The sequence below is a fragment of the Globicephala melas genome, chromosome 2, assembly GCF_963455315.2.
Source record: "Globicephala melas chromosome 2, mGloMel1.2, whole genome shotgun sequence".
In the NCBI taxonomy this organism is placed as follows: domain Eukaryota; kingdom Metazoa; phylum Chordata; class Mammalia; order Artiodactyla; family Delphinidae; genus Globicephala; species Globicephala melas.
This window is the reverse complement of record NC_083315.2, coordinates 36,274,868-36,292,467: the sequence shown is the minus strand read 5'-3', so window position 1 is coordinate 36,292,467 and position 17,600 is coordinate 36,274,868.

The window sequence follows — 17,600 nt, the reverse complement described above, 5'->3', positions numbered from 1 at the left end:
GGATGAATGAATAAACAAATGTGGTATAAACATCCTATGGAATATTATTCAGCCTTAAAAAGGAATGAAGTCCTGACATATGCTACCACATGGATGAACCTTGACGATGTTATGCTAATTGAAATAAGCCAGATACAAAGGGACAAATATTGTCTGATTCCACTTATATGAGGTACCCAGGGTAGTCAGATTCATGGAGACAGAAAGAAAAACAGTGGTTAAGGGGTTAGGGAGATGAGATGGGGAGTTACTATTTAAGGGATACAGAGTTTCATTTTTTCAAGATAGAAAAGTTCTGGAGATTGGCTGCACAGCAATGTGAATGCACTTAACACTGCTAAACTCTACACTTAAAAACAGGTAAGACGGGCTTCCCTGGTGGCGCAGTGGTTAAGAATCCACTTGCCAGTGCATGGGACACGGGTTCAAGCCCTGGTCCGGGAAGATCCCACAGGCCACGGAGCAACTAAGCCCGTGTGCCACAACTACTGAGCCTAAGTTCTAGAGCGGGTGAGCCACAACTACTGACCCTGCGTGCCACAACTACTAAAGCCCGCACGCCTAGAGCCCGTGCCCTGCAACGAGAAGCCACCACAATGAGAAGCCCATGCACTGCAACGAAGAGTAGCCCCCACTCGCCGCAACTAAAGAAAGCCCATGCAGCAATGAGGACCCAACGCAGCCAATAAATAAATGTTCCTTAAAAAAAAAAAAAAAAGATAAGCATATATAGAGTATAATGTGATGGTTCCCTTTGCTCTCCTAGCCTCTCCCCTCTCTAGACTGATCACCACTACACACTTTTTCCTTCTAGTGCTTTTTTCCTATGTACTTAAAATTTACGCTCACTTTTTAACATAAATGGGATCACACTGTACATTTCCTTTTAGTTTTTGCTCTCCTTTCTCTTTTTCCCTTCAATGAGTCCTCTAGTCATGTGACTGCAATTTTCTCCCAATCTACCAGCACTTTTCCAACATGAAGTCCCTGAACCAGTGATCTATCAAGTTATCTACAGGATATTTCAGTGGGATGAGAAGCTTTTATTCACATCTACTTCATAAATTTTAAATGTCAGATTAATCATGATTTTCTCAAATCATGTAACATCTCAATAGTCGTTTCACTCTTAAAGTTTAGGTTGCTCTATAGTTTGTCTCAGCTAATAATGTTCAGTTGATATGATGCAGTTAATCTAAACTAATGTATTTTTTCATAATATGTGTTATTGTTTATGTGTTAAATTTTAAATTTCATTGTGTTACATTTTATTTTCAATTCACAAAAGTGGATCATTAATTCAAATCAGTTAGTTGAAAGTTAAATCAGGACGCTGAATACTTTCAAACTCAGAAAAAAGTTGTAACTGAAACATTGCCCAGGAATACAGTGCAAATACATATACTGGGTGAATCTGACTGTGCAGGGGCTGGGTAATCCACAAGTGTAATGAATTATGATGAAGAGCTGAAAAAGAAAAGTGCTAATTATGGGACTTCCCTGGTGGTGCAGTGGTTAAGAATCCACCTGCCAATGCAGAGTATGCAGGTTTGATCCCTGGTCCGGAAAGATCCCACACGCGCAGAGCAATTAAACCCGTGCGCCGCAACTGCTGAGCCTGCGCTCTAGAGCCACTGAGCCACAACTACTGAGCCCTCGTGCCACAACTACTGAAGCCTGTGCACCTAGAGCTGGTGCTCCACAACAAGAGAAGCCACCACAATGAGAAGCCCATGCACCGAAATGAAGTATAGCCCCCATTTGCCGCAACTAAAGAAAGCCTGTGTGCAGCAACGAAGACCCAACGCAGCCAAAAAAAAAACCATTCTGTAATGACCTATACGGGAAAAGAATCTAAAAAAGAGTAGAGGGACTTCGTTGGTGGTCTAGTGGGTAAGACTCCATGCTCCCAGTGGAGGGGGCCCAGGTTCGATCCCTGGTAGGGGAACTAGATCCTGCATGCATGCCACAACTAAGAGTCTGCATGCTGCAACCAAGATCCTGCATGCCACAACTAAGACTCAATGCAGCATAAATAAATAAATAAATATTTTAAAATGTATACGTTAAAATTTTAATAAATAATAATAAATTAATAAATATTAATAAATATTAATTAATAATATAAATAAATAAATAAGAGTAGATATATGTATATGTATAACTGATTCACCTTGCTGTACACCTGAAACTAACACAGCATTGTAAATCAACTATACATCAACAAAAATTTTTTTTAAATAAATAAATAAACTGGTAGTCTACTTGCCCCTGGTTCCTAGTACACTACATATGTTTCATTATATAGATTATGAAACTTGGTCAAATAGTGTCATAAAGTCAATGAAGTTTTAGTGCCATTTTTTAAAAAGCACAGTGGCCAATCCGATAAATCAAAAATATTTTTTTCTAGAGGAAGAAAAACCCATAAAATAATGCTTCCTAATGTAACTTTGATAAGATTTCTTCCCAAAGATAAGAGAAGGGATCAAAAATATAAAGCTATCGGGCTTCCCTGGTGGCGCAGTGGTTGAGAGTCCACCTGCCGATGCAGGGGACACGGGTTCGCGCCCTTGTCCAGGAAGATCCCACATGCCGTGGAGCGGCTGGGCCCGTGAGCCATGGCCACTGAGCCTGCGTGTCTGGAGCCTGTGCTCCTCAACGGGAGAGGCCACAATAGTGAGAGGCCCGCATACCACACACACACACACACACAAATATATATATATATATATATATATATATATAGCTATCCTTTAAAGTTACACTTTTTGTAGCCAAAACAGTGACAGGTCACATTCCGGCCAAAAAGCTTTTAAAGTCAGTCATAGTGTTAATGATTAATAGCTCAGTAAGAAAGCTAAATAAGATTTTGGAAAAAATCCCTTTATCAAAAGATACTGTTGAAAAAAAAGATACTGTTGGACATTGCATAATATCAGTGGCATATGAAGTAGACAAACACATGGTCTGGAGTTGTCTAGGGCTGCTGGAGAAGTCATCCAACCATGCTAGGTCCTGGAAACCTATCACACAACTTTCCCCTCATTTTCATTGATCTGATGATTAGTTATCTATTTCTGTATAAGAAATTACCCCAAAACATAGCGACTTAAAACAAGAAACATTATCTCACAGTTTTTGTGCGTCAGAAATTTGGAGCTCCCTGGTGGTTAAGGTTCAAGGTCTCTCATAAAGTTATAGTCAAGCTGTGCAGAGGGGCTGCAGTCTCATCTGAAGGCTTAACTGAGGGAGGATCTGCTTCCAAGCTCACTCATGTAGTTGTTGGTAGGTCTTGGTTATTCCTGGGCTGTTGGACTGAAGCCTCAGTTCCTACTTGGCTGTTGCTCACAGGTCTCCCTCAGTTTTATGTGGACCTCTCTTTTGGCAGCTTATAACATGGCAGCTAACTTCTATCAGAGTGAATGATCCAAGAGAGAAAAGAACAGGATCAAGCCTAGGATAACCAACTCATCCTGATTTTCCCATAACTGTCTGGGTTTTTGCACTGAAATTTCTGCATCCCAGAAAATCCCTCAGTTCCAGGTAAATCAGGATGGTTGGTTACCTTATCAAGACAAAAGTTGCAGTCTTTTTTTATAGGCTAATTTCTGAAATGACATATCATCATTTCTTTCATAGTCTATTCATGAGAAATGAGTCTGGTACAGACTCAGAAGGAGGAGATTAAGTTCCACCTTTTGAAGGGAGGAGTATCAAAGAATTTGTAGGCATATTTCTAAAACCACCACATTTGGAGTCCAGTTTCATGGGAAAAGAAAGTATTAAAGAGAGACTCAACTTACTACCTTACTTCCTATCCAACTTATCCACTTCCATAAACATTCCTTTTCCTCATTTCTTCCTCTTATCAGTGAAAGAGGAAGGCCTCTTTCTAAAGCTAATCCCTTGTCTAAAGCTAATCCTTCCACCTGCTCAAAGCTTCTCTCTTCCACCTCCTCAGGACCTTTTCCCCTTAATCATCCTTTCTCTCCCTTAATTTCTTTCCCTCAGTATGCTCTTCTTCCAGCATATTTGATCACATTCAAATTTTCTTTCAAAATGTTTATGCTGAGTGCTTTATTGAGGTACAATTTACATACAATAAAATGCATAAATAATATGCATACAGCTTGATTAATTTCAACAAATATACATATCCATTTAACCATCATTTACATCTTTCTTCAATTCACTGAAAGCTCATTCGTGGCCCCATCCTGCGGCTAAAAGTCATAAAATAACTGATTGAAACCTCGAGGTCCATTAGGTCCCCTTTTCCAACTTGCCTCCTATCTCTCTGGCTTGTCATTCTCAGCCTCCATCATGGACTCTTTCGCTCACTCCTTTTTTTTTGGCTGTACCATGCAGCGTGCGGGATCTTAGTTCCCTGACCAGGGATTGAATCCGTGCCCCCTGCATTGGGAGCGTGGAGTCTTAACCACTGGACCACCAGGGAAGTCCCATAGCTCGCTCCTTAAATGGTGAAATCCCGCACCATCTTCTCACCCTACACTGCCTCTGAGAGATCTTATCTGTTCTCATGACTTCAACTATCTTCTCTATGCATTCAACTCTCCAATATCTACAGCTCTGATCTCCTCCTGGAGGTCAGGCCATTATATCAACTACCTCTAGACAGCTCCACTTGGATGTCCAGCAGACACCTCAAATTCACTATATCCAAATGTCTCCATCCTCACTATTCTCCATAAAACAGCTATTCTCCATAAAAATCTTTCAGTAGATCCTCCTGACTTGTGGGATAAGGTTCTTCCTTTTATGTTCCAAATCTCCACAGAGGCACCACCCAATCACAGAAACAAGAAATCGGACAGTGGTGGTCCAGTGGCCAAGACTCCGCGCTCCCAATGCAGGGGGCCCGTGTTCGATCCCTGGTCAGGGAACTAGATCTCACATGCCTCACCTAAGAGTTTGCATGCCGCAGCTAAAGATCCCACATGCCACAACTAAAAGATCCCGCATGCCAGTGAAGATCCCTCACCCGGTAACGAAGATCCTGGGTGCCTCAAGTAAGACGTGGCACAGCCAAATAAATAAATATTTTTTAAAAAATAAAAAAGATCACAGTTTTCGTTTAAAAAAAAAAAAGAAATTGGATTGTGATTCTTGATTCTTCCCTCTCCCTCAACTCCCAAATCCAATTAGTTACCAACTCTTATTATTCTACTTTCTTAATATCTCTCTTATCCGACCACTTTCTCTATTCCCACTGTCACTAGTTTGGTTCATGCTACTGTCACTTATCCTGATTATTGTATTGAACTCCTAATCGGTCTTCCAGCTGCAGTCTTTCTCCATTTATTGCCTCACTCCAGTCTACTCTCTATACTGCAGCCAGAGTGATTTATCCAAACCATTAATTTGATGATGTTACCTCCTTACATAAAATCTTGCAGTCGATCCTCCTGACCTGTGGGATAAGGTCAAATTCCTTAGCATGCTCCAAAAGGCACTTTGTGATCTGGCCCCTGCCTACCTCTCTGACTGGTCTCATTCCTCTCGCATTTAAGAGCGTGTAGTTCCCTGAACGCTGCATACTCTCACTTTTGTGTAAGTTGCTTCCTCTGCCTGAAAAGACCTCCATCTCACCCCAGTGCTTTTTATTCTTCCTTGTCTTTCAAATTCAGCTCATGCATCACCTTCTCTGGGAAGCCTTCACTGCACTTCTCCTACCTGCATACTTACCATCATTTGTGTATTGTGTATCGTGTGTCTGTTGCTCTCACCAGACTCTGAGTTTCCTGGGGGCAAGAGCCTTATTACTTACCTTCTTACTCCCGAAAACTTACGTGAAACGAACACATAAAAAAAGTTGTCAAATGAATGAAGGGAGGTCTTAAAGCCGAGGAGGCCCAGACATTCCAGAGACAGATGGATCAAGAATAATTCTTCTTTTTTTTAACTGTTAATTTTATATTGGAGTATAGTTGATTAACAGTGTTGTGATAGTTTCAGGTGTACAGCAAAGTGATTCAGTCATACATATACATGTATCTATTCTTTTTCAAATTCTTTTCCCATTTAGGTTGCTACATAATATTGAGCAGAGTTCCCTGTGCTATATGCTAAGTCCTTGTTGGTTATCCATTTTAAATATAACTGTGTGTACATGTCAATCCCAAACTTCCAGTCTAACCTTCCGCCCACCCCCAGACCCAAGAATGATTCTACGGATAGGATTATCCTCACTCAGATCCACAGGGAGAGTGGCCCACAGTGTGTGCTCTAGGCTGAAAATGGATTTATCAAAGTAAAAAGCAGAAGATATAGCCCTAGTTCTTGAAGAGCTTTCAGTATCATTTGCAGCAGAAAGAAAAAAAAGGTATCTTTATGAAAGAAAACTAGTTAAGGTATAACTGCTAGTCTATACATGCTGTTGAAACTTAGAGAAGAAAAGAATCTTTCAGGCATGCCTTAGTCAAAGGAGATTCCTGAGGGAAGCTGGGCCACAACTGGGCCATCTTTGCACTGTAATAGAGGAAGCATAAGCACAGATTAGAAATGGGGTTAGGTATGGGGAGATGGCTAACAACCAGGCTTCGTTCCTTGGAGCTTACAGTTTTGAAGAAAAGATAGGCTGAGTAAGAAATAATTGGGCTGAAAAGAATTCGTTAGGAAGGAATAGGACCTGGAGAGAGTCATATAAACTGGGTGGATCTGGAAAGGCTTAAGGAGGTTTCCCTGCAGTGCTGGGGTGGAAACATTATCTCTTATGAAAACAATTCAGATATTTAGGACAGGTGATCCCACACTAGATAAAGATGTAAAGACTAAGGAATTAACTTTTCCGAATGTGGGACTCTAACATGCTATTTTCTCTGCTCACTGGACTGCCAGTCTTTCCAAACACATAAGTCTTTTGGACCCCATCAATCACAATGGCATGCCTAGTATTTTCCTTTATATCAATATATAGGCCTGCCTGAAGGAAGCATCTTACAGAGTGTGTCAGGCCCAGTTGCCTTTGAATTACAGATCAACCACTCACTAGCTGTGTGATCTTGGGCCAGTCAGTTAATTCTTTTTATCCTCAGTTTTTTGATGTGTAAAATGGGAATAAAAATCATTTTCATCATTTGAAGGTTAAACAAGATAGTACATGTTAGTAAAGCTGTTAGCACAATGGATGACAAATGGTAAGTGGACAATGAATGATAATAATTATGAAAAATAGGAAGTGGGTTCAAACTGATGTCCAAATCCTCAGGCCTGTCATTATATAACTTAGCCCCAGTTAGTCACTTCTATACAAATCAAGGGTGTCTACAGCAGAAGCAAAGTTGATTCTATTTTTGAAAACCCTATTCAAAAAAACTATGATCTCACCAGTTTCTCCTTGACCTTCCCAATGAAGGAAGTGGTGGGTGGAAGGAGAAGGACTCTTTATGACCCTGACAGGAAAGGAAGTGGCCCAGGCATATCAGGGAAGGCCAGTGCACAGACCACACTGGAAGCCTAGCTCTTCCCCGGTGCCACCTCCCAAAAGGATCTATCTGGGTTTGCTGGGAGGACCCATCCACACAGCCTCCCCAAGGTCAGGTCAGGGGCTCAAGAGATGAGACTTTCTGCCCACCAACCCAGTGGCTATGGTCATCAGAGACCATGGTTTTAAAAGTTGCTGTAGTTTGGGACTTCCCTGGTGGCGCAGTGGTTAAGAATCCACCTGCCAATGCAGGGGACACAGGTTCGAGCCCTGGTCCGGGAAGATCCCACAGGCCACGGAGCAACTAAGCCCGTATGCCACAGCTACTGAGCCTGCGTGCCACAACTACTGAAGCCCGTGTGCCTAGAGCCTGTGCTCTGCAACAAGAGAAGCCACTGCAATGAGAAGCCTGCACACTGCAATGAAGAGTAGCCGCCGCTCGCTGTAACTAGAGAAAGCTCACGCGTAGCAACAAAGACCCAATGCAGCCATAAATAAATAAATAAAAGATGCAGTAGCTCTGTCTAACATGGGGCGTCAGGAAGAAATATCATTCCCCGAAATCAAAGGTGCCTTCTGTGCAGAGAGATTACTAGAGTCACTCAAGTTTCCCTGGAAGATTTTTGAAGCGCTCTCTTTAAAAAGTCCTGGACAGCTGCAAGGGCAGCTGGGAGAAAGAAGCGCCGGCTTTCCGGGTTGGTATGTGTGTACAAGGGGCCGGGGGGTGGAGGGCACCAGTTTCCTGTTTGCCCATTCTACTTTGGCTAAAAAGAGAAAGGGGCCTTGCTGTTTGTTTTTTAGTTCTTAGAGAGGAAAGAGCCGTGTTGTGAATGTGGAGGTCCTGTGGGTGAAGGGCCAAGAGTGGGGGCAACTGTAGCCTCTCCCCCAAACTGGGGCTTATACCTCCTCTGTCAATGATGAGTTGCCTTTTGAGCTTTTGCACTGAAATAGTAAAAAACATTAACCTAAAGGCTATTCTGAGCCTGTCTTCAAGGTGCTCGTGCTGAAACTCTGCATGGTTTGGCCACTGCCTCTCTCATCAGTCTGATCTCTGATTCTTTGTCAATGCTTCGCCATACAATCCAGGCATATGCAAACACCTGCAGCCCCAGGATGTGACAGAGGGGTTAATGAAGAGTTCTGGAGCAAACTGCTTTACCCTCTACAAACTGTGTGACTCTAGACAAGTTATTTTACTTCTTTGTACCTCAATTTCTTTATCTGTAAGCAGGGATTGTGGTATCTAAAGCTTTTATGAAGATAAAGTGAGCTAAGAATGTAAACCACTAGAACGGTACCTGATACTTAGTAAATAATGGCTATTAAGTGTCATCTGCTGTGTGAAGCCTGCTCAGACCTCCCCTGGGCAGGATTAACACTGCTTCATTAGTTCCACTCCTGAATTTTATACGTACTTTTATTTGTCCTTTGGTACATGGAACTTCAATCATGTTCAATTTTCTGAATCAGAAATACAGTATCAAGGCCTGACATAATCTGAAAAGAGAATAATCACTGTAGGAGAAATTCTTGCTTTTATAAAGAAGAGCTAGTTAACCCACTTGAGTCTGTAACTAGTAAAGTTGAACTGAACTGGTGAAGGAATACTTTTGGGGTGGAGTACTTCCTGTGCTGGGCCTGCCTATTCCAGATTTGTCAACATCCTGCCTTCCAGCTCCCACTGTTAAATAGGCTGACCAGAGAAAAATGCATGATACCAGCCTTACCTCTCACCCTGGGGGCCCCAATCGCACCAAGCTTTTTTCAGTTACACAAAAAGCTTCTGGGCCTTCCCTACCTCTGCTCTTTCTGCCTCGAGCATTTTTTAGCCCTCCCTTCTCCCTTTTCTTAGCCACTCTTTAGGCAATCTTCATTCCCTCCTCCACTCCAAAGGCCTTCTCTTATCTCTCCAAGATGGGTCAAATTATTCTCCTAAGTAGCCACTCAGCCCCTCCCTCATATCTCCCCTATCACAACACTTACTACATTTTATTTTACATATTTGCCTGGATTTTCTGCTAAATTGTAGGTTTCACAAGCCAGGGAATATGCCTGTAAAACTAGCCCTAGGTGCAACTGACCCTTGGTTGGTGTTTAGTAACTGTTGTTAAGAGGAAAAAAATAAACGAACAAGTGAACAGAAGGAATGAACATTTGGTAGCAGGCACCTGCATCACATTCCCTGCCTTTTTAGCTTCCCAAGCGATTCTGTGCACCGTGGATCTAAAAACAAACAAACAAATAAAAAAAGCCATTTCTCAGGGATAGAATGAAAATCAACTGGGAGTGCTGTACCTGAAACATTTAAAATTTCAAACTGGAAACTCTTAGAATATGAGAGTTTTCATCCACTTCTTCATAATTCAGTCCTACCCAATTCAACATGTTTTGAAAGAAAGAAAGAAAAAAAGAAAGAGGAGAAAAATATTTAGACAAAATAATTCAATTTTCTTTAAGCTTGGGCTGCTTGATACATGGTTCACTGAGCACTTGAAATGGGGCCAGTCTGAACTGAGATGTGTGCTGCAAGTATAAAATACATCCAAGATCTGGAAGATGTTGGATGAAAAAAGAAATGTAAACTATTGGCAATATTGGTTAGAAGTTGTAGTGATAATACTTTTGATATATTGAGTTAAATAAAATACATTAAACTTAATTTCACCTATTTCTTTTTACTCTTTTTAATATGGCTATTAGATAATTTAAAATTGCATTTGTGGGCATGTAGAGGTTAATTTGCAAGCTGGGTCAGGTGGCTACCTCTTTTCTGCTCAGATCTGCTTTTTCAGTCCTTTCCTGGTCTACTAAATACCCATGAACCCTGGCATTTTCTCCCCTGCCTTTGTTGTGACCTCTGGGGCTGGGACTTTGGTGTGGCAACAGGGTCTGCCCCCTGTGTCCTGACCTTAGGCCCTAGTTGCCCAGTTTGCTCACCAAAGCTCTGTTTCTATCCCTGGCCAGAGCCTGTGACCCGACCATAACACTACACAGTTCCCTTTGGACTATGGTTTGGTTTTGGTTTACTCTGTGTTCATTGCACGTGGGAGTTTAGCAAAAAGAAATGAGATCTGTTCTTCAGGCAGATATTTTGAAGTCACCTCTCAGAAAACATTCATAGATGAGAATATACCACAAAAGGTCTCAGGTTGATAATCGTAATAAACAATTTGTCAATATGTGCAAACTGTTTTCACCTCCATTCCCTTGAACTAGGAGATTGATGCTCCAATGAAGCAACCATTTGGGTAGAGGGTTGGGTGAATCAATTGACCACGCAATTGTCCTGAGTCTTCAGCTGTAACTTTTTAGACCATGCCCACAAATCCTCTTACTACAGAAAGGTCACCTCAGTTCTCTGGCTTGAATTTTCTCCTATGTAAAGCAAGGCTTTCTCAATAATGCCAACTTCAACAGTCCATACATTTACATATGTGAGTGGGAAGGAGAGTAATTCTAAATAAACACAAATCATTAGCACACACATCTCTCCCACCTCCTTCTTCCTTCCCTCAGTCCCTCCTCCTGAGTAGTGCCAGCTTCTCTGCTTATCTGTGGTATACGAGTAGACAAGCATTGGTGCTTTAGAGCCATGAGACCTGGGTTCACATCCTGACTCTGCCCCATACTAGCAGTGTGATTTGGGGCAAGTGACTTCACTTTCTAAGCCTCAGTTTCTTCCTGTATAAATTGGTGATAACGTCGTCTTATGGAAAACATCTGGCTCAGAGGAGCTGTTTATTACCATGTTATGCTTGTATCATACCCCTGCTGACTTTGGGGAGCCCTAGTACAATTGCTGCCTTTGCCTTATTAAAAAATAATAATTATTAGGGAATTCCCCCGCGGTCCAGTGGCTAGGACTCCACGCTTCCACTGCAGGGGGCTCAGGTTCAGTCCCTGGTTGGGGAACTAAGATTCCTGCAAGGTGGGCGGCGCAGTGAATAAATAAATAAATAAATACACACATACATAAATAAAATAATTATGTATACAAAGCTTTCCCGACCTTTAGAAAGAAAAATACACCTCACTGACTTAGTTACTTTCTTTGGTTAATGTCTTACTTTGCCCTTTCATTTCACAGTCAGTATTCTTGGAGTGCATGTGCTTTACTGCCCTGCCGTTTTTTCTCTCCTTTCTTCTCTGCCATGTGTCATCTGCTTTGACACTACAGTGACCCTCCAGACCCTACTTCAGTAATGACCAGTCAGCTGGCAAATCCAGCGGTCCCCTATCCGTCCCCATTCTCCCCAACTTCACCACCGTGACATTTGGCACTCACCACCCCTTCTTTAGATGCTTCCCTCCTCCTGGAGTTCCCAGGACTACCGGAAGTTACCCAACCAGGCAGATCAGTACCCTTACAAATTTACCAGCTCCTGGGAGTCTAGTCTGCTTCCTCTAGTTTCTGACCATCCCATTTTTAAATGGTATGGCACAATTTTTTCTTCTCTCTCCTCAGACCTCCCACCAGCCACCGCTCCTCGCCCCTCCCCCACTGGTGACATTCCTTCTCGCTTGCCTGTGGTTACTTCTGAGCCGGCACCTGCAGCCAGGCAACGCTCAGCGCCACTCCTCCAGCTCGCCAGCGGAAGTGGCTTCCTAGCTAAAGCCGGGCCTTTCACCTTTGCCAGAAAGCCCTCCCCTCCTGACATCTGGGTACCCTTAGCGGGAAGGAACAGATCATCAGTGATGTGTCTTTAGCCTCTCCCACTCTACTACATCCTCCCTGTGAGCATTTAGGATATCTTTTCATCTTAAAAAACAACACAAACAAAAAACCTTCCTTGGCCTCACTTCCCCTTCTAGTCTTCTCTCTCCTCTATTTTAACAAAAGTTCTTGAAATCAAGCCCATGCCCTCTGCTTCCTCCTCTTGCCCTCCACTCTGGTTTCTGCCTTACAACTCTGCTGAGGGCTCCCTGCATGTTGTGAATTCTAAGTGCTTTATACAGATGTAAGATCCCCTTAATCACGAGGGTGGTGATAGTACTGTCTCTGTAAAACACCTGTGGGGTGTAGATGACTTCAGTAAATTAGCCAAGGTCCCAAACCTCTGGCAGGGGTTTGCAATCAGACCGTTGGGCTCAGAGTCTATGCTCTTGGCCACCATGCCATACCATACCCCACGCCTCAAACTGTTCTCAGCACTCAGCCCAGTGCCTTGCATGTAGCAGGTGATGGATAAACATGTCTGAATGAATGAACACATCCTGGCCCCATAGTTCAGGTTCTTATTCTCTCACTCTTAGACTAACAAACCCAAGAGCAAAGGGTTCTTAAAAAGTGCATGGGCTTGGGTTTATGCCTATTTTTCTGACAGAAACATAGTTCTCATGTTTTTCATGGGTGCCTATGTCCCCCCAGAAGTTAATAACTTCTTGATTCATTCATTTTTCTGTCTTCAGTTTCATTTTCCCCAACCTCCTCCGCTTTACATCCTGTACATTGCCATTAGATGACTGGATTGTCAATGTTTTGTTCTAATTCTGTTGCTGGTAAAAACATAAGAACAAATAACTTCCCTCCACCTGAAAAGTCTTGAATGCCTCCCTGGATGACTGCCTCCAAGATAAAAATCAAACACTTTGGCCTAACGGCCAAGACTTTTGGTAATCAAGCCCTAACACATTTTACCACTGCTATCTCCCACTTTTACTTGAATCCTCTGTTCCAAACTGAAGTCTTCTTGTAACTTCAAAATTTCTGTTGTAACCCAACTTTCAGCAATTCATTCAACAATAATGTATTGCGTTCCAGGTCTAAACCAGGCACTGTGCCTGGGCTTGAGGATACAAAGATGAATACAACACAGTCCTTACCCTTGGGAAATTACCAGTCTAATCTGGGAGAGAGATGTGACAACAAAATCCTCAAAATATGGGATGGCAAACAATTCATGGGAATTATTCCTACTTGGAGGTGGGCTGGAGCTGACAGCAAGGAAGACTTTCTAAGTTAAACATGTCTGTACTCTTTACATGTTTCTTTTACAACAAGCATGCATTAATTTTGTAACCAGGAAAAAGGTAATATTCAGTGAAGATTATGGTTAATTTGATTTTGAGCTTCTGAGTTTCAAAGGAGAATAACCATAACTGTAAAAGAATTCGTAAAATTAATGAGGAAAAGACAGTCAAGCAATGGAAAAATGGGCAAAAGCTTTGAAGAGACATTTCCCCAAAGATGAAACATTTGTGGTCAATAAATATATGAATACATGTTCAACCTCATTAATCATCAAGAAGTACAAATTGAGACCACAATGAGATTCTATTCGATATCTATTTGAGAGGTGAAAATTAAGAAATCTGACAAAACCAAGTGTTGAAGAGGATTTGGATCAATAAGATCTTGTATACAATGTTGTTGAAACCATAAATTGGTAAAAACCACTTTGGTAAGCAGTTTGGAATTATCTTGTAAAACTGAAAGTTCACTTAGTCTTTGACCCAACAAGTCTACTCCTGTATAAATATGCAAGAGAAATTCTTGCACTTGTGCACCAGTGGGTTTTATACGAATATTCTTAGTAGTACTTTTGCAATAGCAAAAACCTGCAACAATCCAAATGCTCATTATCAGGAAACTGGTTGTATTAGTTTGAAGTCCTCAAAAGCAGAGACTGGGATGAGGACTTGGGTGCAAGCTGTTCGTTTGAGAAGTGACCTCAGGCAGCAGGGGTGAATAAGAGGGTGAGATTGAGGCAAAGTATCAGGAAACACCAACATAAGGAGTGTGATTCCATGGAGACCTCTGAGAAATATACAAAATGCCTCCCAGGGACTTCCCTGGCAGTCCAGTGGCCAAGACTCTGTGCTCCTAATGCAGGGGGCCTGGGTTCGATCCCTGGTCAGGGAACTAGATCCCACATGCCGCAACTAAGAATTCACATGCCACAACTAAAGATCCTGTGTGCCGCAACTGAAGATACTGCGTGTCACAACTAAAAGCCCTCATGCAACAACTAAGAGCCCACATGCTGCAACTAAGATCCCACACACAGCAACAAAGATCCCGCGTGCTGCAACTAAGACCCAGCACAGTCAAATAAATAAATAAATAAATAATTTTAAAAATCCCGTATTAAAAAAAAAAATGCCTCCCAGAATTGTCCATCTGAAGAAAGGGAGCTTGGGGCATCTATCCCTTGGCTCACACCCCCCATTGGTTGAGGGTTAATGCTCTTTACTTTCAGTCTGTGTTTGGGAGAGGGCTGAGAAGGCTCTTGTGGCTTTTGAGAAGGCCTTAAAGCAGAAATTGGAGAGGCCCACGGCCTAGCACTTGCGGTGGGCATTGTCAGTAAATGGGAGGCCCCACAAAACTGGCTACCACATATTTGACTAAAACCAATTGTGGGCCAAAGGGAAGAATACAGGGCACCAAGAGCCTTTGCTGCCAGCAACAAAGTAATATTAGCATATTTACACATTGAAATAGTCGACAGCAGCAACCGTAAATAAACTCAGCTCCAGGCAACAAACCTGAGATGGATTTTAGCAATAAAACATGAAAAGTGAAAAAGAAGTCCCAGGACACACCACTATGTATAAAATATCAATACATAAAGAACAAGGATTTACTGTATAGCACAAGGAACTATATTCAATATTTGTAATAACCTATAATGGAAAAGAATCTGAAGCTATACACCTGGAACTAACGCAATATTGTAAATCAACTGTAGTTAAATTAAAAAAAAAGTTCCCAGGTTATTATGTAGGGAATGATACTACTTTAATAAACAAAACAACTAAAATTAATAATACATGTTTTGGAAATATGTATGCATGTTCACACACACAAATATATACTTATGTATGTATGTAAATACATAGACATATACAAATTTTTAAAAAATTTATTTATCTTTGGCTGCATTGGATCTTTGTTGCTGTACACGGGCTTTCTCTAGTTGCGGTGAGCAGGGGCTACTCCTTGTTGCGGTGCGCAGGCTTCTCATTGTGGTGGCTTCTCTTGTTGCAGAGCACGGGCTTTAGGCACACGGGCTTCAGCAGTTGCAGCAAGTGGGCTCAGAAGTTGTGGCTCATGGGCTCTAGAGCGCAGGCTCAGTAGTTGTGGCGCATGGCCTTATTTGCTCCGCAGCATGTGGGATCTTCCCTGACCAGGGATTGATCCCACATCCCCTGTATTGGCAGGTGGATTCTTAACCACTGTGCCACCAGGGAAGTCCCTCCACTCTTTTTTAGATTCTATTCTCATGTAGGTCATTATAGAGTTCCCTGTGCTATACAGTAGGTTCTTATTAGTCATATATTTTATATATAGTGTTGTATATATGTCAATCCCAATCTCCCATTTTATCCCTCCCGCCTCCCCACCTTTACCCCTTGGTAACCATAAGTTTGTTTTCTACATCTATGACTCTATTTCTCTTTTGTAAATAGGTTCATTTGTACCATTTTTTTAGAATCCACACACAAGCAATATCATATGATATTTGTCTTTCTCTGTCTGACTTACGTCACTCAGTATGACAATCTCTAGGTCCATCCACGTAGCTGCTAATGGCATTATTTCATTCTTTTTAATGACTGAGTAATATTCCATTGTTTATATGTACCACATCTTCCTTATCCATTCCTCTGTCGATGGACATTTAGGTTGCTTCCATGTCCTGGCTATTGTAAATAGCACTGCAATGAATATTAGGGTACATGTATATTTTTGAATTATGGTTTTCTCCAGATATATGCCCAGGAGTGGGATTGCTGGATCATACGGTAGCTCTATTTTTAGTTTTTTAAGGAACCTACATACTGTTCTCCATAGTGGCTGTACCAATTTACATTCCCACCAACAGTGTAGGAGGGTTCCCTAAAGAAGCAAGACTTTTTAACTTTAAGTTTTTATAAAGCTAGGACAATTTTTAAAAATTTTTTTTTGGAATTCCCTGGTCGTCCAGTGGTTAAGACTCGCAGCTATCACTGCTGAGGGCATGGCTCCGATCCCCGGTTGGGGAACTAAGGTTCTGCAAGCCGCATGGTGCAGAAAAAAAAAACCATTATTTTTTTTAATAAAATGTTTTTTGTTTTTTTTATTTTTTAAAATTTTATTTTTTTAAATTTTTGGCTGCGTTGGGTCTTCATTGCTGTCTGTGGGCTTTCTCTGGTTGTGGCGAGTGGAGGCTACTCTTCGTTGCGGTGCACAGGCTTCTCATTGCGGTGGCTTCTCTTGTTGCAGAGCACAGGCTCTAGGTGCGTGGGCTTCAGTAGTTGTGGCACGCGGGCTCAGTAGTTGTGGGCTTAGTTGCTCTGCGGTACGTGGGATCTTCCTGGACCGGGGCTCGAACCCTTGTCCCCTGCATTGGCAGGCGGACTCTCAACAACTGCGCCACCAGGGAAGCCCTTGGCCATATGTTCAGATGGTTCTCACATTGCTATATGATCACATACCTGCTAGATAATCTGCTTCCAGATCCACTCCTCTCCATCCTTCTCTAGAGGCTGACCTTGAAGGGCAGTGTCATCTGGAGTCACTTGCCCTTAGGCTTCCTCTTGGGTTCAGCCAGTGGGAGGTACCACAGGAAGAGAGAGAGAGAGAGAGAGAGAGAGAGAGAGAGCGCTGTATTCCTCAAAGTTCCTACTGGCCCTCCCTCTCCTTCAGCTGTTGCTCTGAGCACTGGTTCCATCTCTTTGCCCCTTCAGGCCTATGGTTGATAATGGCTTCTCAGCATTAGCCCTGGGGTATTTCATTATCCCTTGTTGGTTTCCCTCAACCCTGCCAGCATCTTTATACACTGTCCCTTCATTAACTTTCTTCAGTTACACACATTGAGCAGGCCATCTGTTTTCTGCTGATCTTGGCTGACACAAAAGTAAAAATGGAGAATTTTATCTTTTTAAAAGAAATTGATATGATTCACAAAGTTCACCCTTTTATTTTTTTATATTTTTTTGGCCACACGGGGATCCGACCAGGGATTGAACTCAGGCCCTGGCAGTGAAAGCACAGAGTCCTAACCACCGGACCACCAGGGAATTCCCAAAAGTTCACCCTTTAAAAGTCTATAGTTCAGTGGTTCTCAGTATAGTTGAGCAAATTATATCTTTTTTCATTTAATATGTAATCAAATGTTTTCTGTTACATACTCCGTGGTAAGTTATACAATGTTGCATGCCGTAAGTTACT